Genomic DNA, 5,612 nt, shown 5'->3' on the forward strand with positions numbered 1-5,612 from the left:
GTAGAAGGCAAATGTGAAAAATAATGATGTGGTATGTTCAGAAAATCTGAAACTGATCAGATATTGGGAGCTGGGGAGCAGGATTCTCCTGAGATTTTGTGGACAAGGCCCTTCAATGTCCAGTCATCGTCACATGTGCATTTGGGGTCCACTTGCAGGTTTCTGTTCTAGTTTGCTAATGCTGCCGGAATGCAAAACACCAGAGATGGACTGGCTTTTATAAAAGGGGGTTTATTTGGTTACACAGTTACAGTCTTAAGGCCATAAAGTGTCCAAGGTAACACATCAGCAATTGGGTACCTTCACTGGAGGATGGCCAATGGTGTCCAGAAAACCTCTGTGAGCTGGGAAGGCACGTGGCTGGTGTCTGCTCCAAAGTTCTGGTTTCAAAATGGCTTTCTCCCAGGACATTCCTCTCTAGGCCACAGCTCCTCTTCAAAATGTGACTCTCAGTTGTTCTTGGGGCATTCGTCCTCTCTTAGCTTCTCTGGAGCACGAGTCTGCTTTTGATGGCTGTCTCAAACTGTCTCTCATCTGCAGCTCCTGTGTTTTCTTCAAAGTGTCCCTCTTGGCTGTGGCAGCTTGCTCCTTCTGTCTGATCTTATATAGTGCTCCAGTAATTTAATTCAGACCCACCCTGAATGGGCGGGCCAACACCTCCATGGAAATTATCCAATCAGAGTCATCACACACAGTTGGGTGGGGCACGTCTCCATGGAAACACTCAAAGAATTACAATCTAATTAACATTGATAGGTCTGCCCACACAAGATTACATCAAAGATAAATGGCATTTGGGGGACATAATACATTCAAACTGGCACAGTTTTCATTCTTCTTTTATGAACTCACACTCAACACACCTCAGCACTTGTTACCGTCAAACTGTGCCCCAAAAGGGCCCATGGGCTGACCCCTGGCACCTGGCAAGGTGCCTTATTGTACGTGGGGTCACTGCAGATGGAATTAGTTAAGTTCAAATGACCTTCTGCTCGAGTAGGTGGCCCTAGTCCACTATGACCACTGTCCTCGTAAGAGGGGAGAAGGTGCACGACGGACGGGAAGACAAGGAGGCAGGTGTTGGACCTGCACCTCCAGGCCGAGGAGCCCCAAGCTGGGCCGGCAGCAGCAGAAACCACCAGAGACGAGGCAGGGGTCTCCGTCCAGGTGTCAGGAGCTCGGCCCTGCTGCCACCTTGGTTCTGGACGTCCGGTCTCCTGAGCTGTGGGGTTTGACATTTCTGTTGCTTCAAGTCTCCAGTTCATGGTACTGAGTTACAGCAGGCCCGAGAAACTAAGGCAGCTCTGCTGACTTTCAGTATTTGATCCTTTGACCAGGATGCACGAGGTAGCTTTATTAAGCACCAAAACCAGAGCCAGGCAGCGGGCAGGGGCAGAGCGCTCCACTAGTGCAATGCCCGAGATTCAGGAGGACGTGAGAGAAGGGGTGAGGTTGGGGTTCAGCTTGCTGCCATCGGTGCCTGCTCTGCCGCTTGTCCCTCAGCTGCAGCGGCGCGGGGAAAGGAGGGTGGGTGGGAGCAGGTGCCCCCCTGTGCAGGTGCTGGCCATGGAAAGCGAGCGCCGGCCGTGCTGACCCGGCCCTCTCGGGCCCCTGGAGCCTTCGTGGAGACAGCGGAGCGCGGGCCGTGTGCTGGGTGGAGGCCGCGTCGACAGAACGTGGACACTGCGCCTCCTCAAAATCTGGCCTTTCTCACCTTTGTTGCAAGATTTCTGACTGACAGGACGTGATATAGACTCTTTCATAATGAATCTGACCTTTGATGTTGAAAGATTTAAAAATGTGTGATTCAGAGAATGAATATTTGTGTGATCCAAAATCTGAACATGTGTCTGTGGTGAGATGTTAACACAGATGCCAGCCCCAATTATAATGTTAATTGAGCATTTGAATTAAAGAATATATTTTTTTGTGGATAAACTCAATGCTCATCCCTATAAAAATGTAATTAAGGTGAAGTCATAATGCTGGAGGAGTGAAGCCAGGGTCCTAGGAATTTTGATAAAGTATATCCACTCTGCACCAAACCACATTATTAAGAGCACTGTGAAAATTGTGGTGGTGGCTTCACCATACGTCTGGTTTTCACATGAAGATGCAGACAAAAGCCATGGTCCAGTCTTCAGAAAGGTGAGCTTTCTAACAGCAGGGCGCTGCAGCCAGCTCAGGGCCTGCACCTGCCATGGAGCATGCATCGCTCCCTTCCAAGGAGCAGGCTGTGACCGTGCAGGCCATCCCGAGCTGTCCTGCAGCCATTTATTGCACAGCAAATATTGCTTGCTTGCATGGTGGTTTCCCCATTGCCTCGCTTAAGGTTCCTGACAGAAAGATTTATAAGCATATATTGTTTTACTCGCACATCCAAACTCACCAACTTCCTTACTTGCTTGCAATTTGGAACCCCAAAGAGATTAGCATTATGGAGGAAAAAAATTATGGCCTGAGTGCACTAAGCTGGCTACTTATAGACAACCTAAATATTGATAAAATTGGTCACAATAAATTTTAAAATTCAGCTCATCAAAAGATCTCATAAACCACAAACTGGGAAAAGATATGAGTAGCTAGCTAGCTAGACATATAGACATACAGATAGATAGACAGATATACAGATAGATAGATACAGATATGTATGTGCTTCTGATCAAGTTTTAGTATGTAGAACATAAACAACTCCTGAAAGACAAGAACAGAATAAACACAGCCTGATAGAAAAATAGACCAAACACAAGAACGGACATTGCTCAGGAGACACATAAGACTAATTAGCATATGAAAAGCTGCTGGGAATCAGAATTAATCTGGGAGAGATGAATTAAAACAAAATAAGAAATGATTTTATGCACTTTGGGTTTTCAATATTAAGTCAAATGATTGCAACCACCATTTTGATTATGTGCAGTGCGAGTGTAATTTGGGTGCAACCATTTAGGAAAACAGTTTGGTACCATCCCAGAAAGCTGAATATGCACATCCCCTCTACTCAGTGGTTTCATTCACAAACTGATACTCAACTATTTGCCCGTGTGCACCAAGTACAAGCTTATGCACACCCACGTAGTTTGTATTAGCAAAAAAATTAGAAACAATTCAAATTAATAAGTTTTGGTATATTTACACAATGAAGCATTATACAGCAGAGAAATTAATGAATTACAGTTGCACAAAGCAACATGAATGGATCTTGGAAACATAACGTTGAGTAAAATTAGTGAGGCCTGCGAGTCTCCGTATTTTATATGCTGATATAACAAGGAAAAGTAAGCAACATATTGTTTTGTCAAACACATAAGGGTTATGATTTTTTTAAAATATATTTACCCCTAGAGGGAGGTAGGTAGAGAGAAAAAGCAACATTACACAAATGCAGGTCCGATTATATTCTAGTTCCTGGGCTGAGTGGCAGGTTCACGGTTGCTCATTTTATCATTACAGTCTGTTAGTCATATTGATATTAATGATAGCTATTTGTATTTATCCAATACACTGAAATTTGATCAAGCAAAACCAGAAAAGTTTAAATGGCATGTATAGCTATATATAGCAATTTCTTAGTAATGGGACAGTATATCTTGTTTCAACTGAGAGCTTATTTCTCGTGGTGTATGAAAATGAGGATACTTCACATAACTTTTCACAGACATTTTGTACATTTTCCTATGATTTTCTATTAAGCAAATCAAAAGAGAAAGCTTTTATTGTAGGACTAAAGTTCATTGCATATGGCTTAATATGTTTAATAGTATGTTGAAACATAAGCAGTTTAATTTTGGAAAAAGTAAAAGATAGCTGATGGTTTTTTCTTTCATAGACAATGTTGTAAGGCATGAGTGCTATGTGCAAGTGTGCATCATCTCAGGGAAGAAAGAAGCACAGTTCCTTGGTTCTGAAGACTGTATTTACATGTGGATTTTTAATAAATAAAATGAATGCATCTTTAAATGTCAAATTTGAAAGTTCCCCATATCACTCAGATTTCCAGACTGTGCCTTACGGTCTCATGAACGTTTAATGAAATTCTATTTTGTCCAGCTCAACAAACCTTCAAATTGAATATGGTTTACATTCACATTTTTTATATCTCAATCATGTACTCATAGAGTTTACAAATGATTTTTCTCCTTTGGAAGTTTGAAGTTGCCGCTTTCACATAGGAAATATTTACTTTATCCCAAATAGTTAAACCAGGCTTTTAAAAAAAGATGTGCTTTAATCATGCCATAGCTTTAACTAACTAAAGACTATTATTCTGCCAGTTTTAGGTAAATATTAAGTCTTGTACAAAAGGGATATTATTTCTCTCCCTATAAATCATTGCTGGCGATGGTGATGGTTTGCAACTGCCCATTTCTAGTAAAGTTGGCACATTTATTTTTATAATTCACTTTTAGACATAAGAAACAAAGCCCTGCTTTCCTGATGTAAACAGAAACCAATGTTATATGAGGCAGGCAACCCAAAGAATAATAGAAGTCCCACTTATGGCTAACATTTTAAAAAGGACAAAGTTCAACACCGCACCAAACCTTTTTAAGTGATCTCTATTCCAAGACTGCAGCATGAGCCTCAGAGTATTTTAAGGATAGAAAAGGACTTAGCATTTATCTTCCCATAAAAGTTAATTCATTTATCAAAACTAAATTAATACCACTCATTTAGTTCAAAGAGTAGTGTTAAAATGTAAACAATTTTAAAAAGTCACCATTACATCTTTTTCTTAAATGTAGTATAGTAATATATGAACCAAGTGCCTAAAATTAGATGTGCATGTTAAAGGCACATATCAAACATGGCCTTGATTTTGGTGGTATTCACCATGAGATAAAATTCAAATTTTGGTGGGGCATGTACAAACTTGCCCTGGTGTTCTTAGTTTGGAGTAGCCATGTTGCACAAGAATTAGTTATTAGTTATAAATAATGGATAGTTTTGCAACTGATAACAATAAGCATTGCTTCTACATAATCAAACCAAAGGTTAGTAATTTTCTTCTTCTTGTTTTGCTGGTTTTCATACATTTTCATACATGTTCATGATGTACTTTCAGAGAAAGTGGGAAAGATTTCCCTAATTAAAAAGAAATCCTATCTTAGAAGCAGCTTGAAGATAGGCTTTAAAACATAGTAAGGTTTAAAAGGATGTAAAATGTAAATGCTTGATATAACTGTGTTGGAAATAAGACAAAAGTGGAAAAGATCATCAATTAAATATTAATAATTGATATTTTATTCTATAATGCAAGTAAAATACTTAGTGTCTACACATTCTAAAACCAAAACTAACTAGATAACTAAATAGAAGTCCAATCTTATTGTAATTGTTGCATATTTGTTTGGCTATGGAAGAGGGAAAGAGGGGTTTAGAATTCGGGAAAGAGAAGGAAGGCCTGCTTGTTGAACCTGAGCAGTGAAGGGCGCTGCTGAATGCAGACTTAGCAAATCTGCACAGCAAGACCAGGAAAGCTGCAAAGACCAGGGAAGCTCATCCTACCCCGTTGGGCATAAACTAGCTTCCCCAATTTAAGAAGTCGGTGCTGTCACTGTCATACATTATTTATAATCCATTATTACAGTCTCCAAAGCACTTTCAGAGAA

Source organism: Choloepus didactylus, chromosome 12, assembly GCF_015220235.1.
Source record: "Choloepus didactylus isolate mChoDid1 chromosome 12, mChoDid1.pri, whole genome shotgun sequence".
Classification (NCBI taxonomy): Eukaryota; Metazoa; Chordata; class Mammalia; order Pilosa; family Megalonychidae; genus Choloepus; species Choloepus didactylus.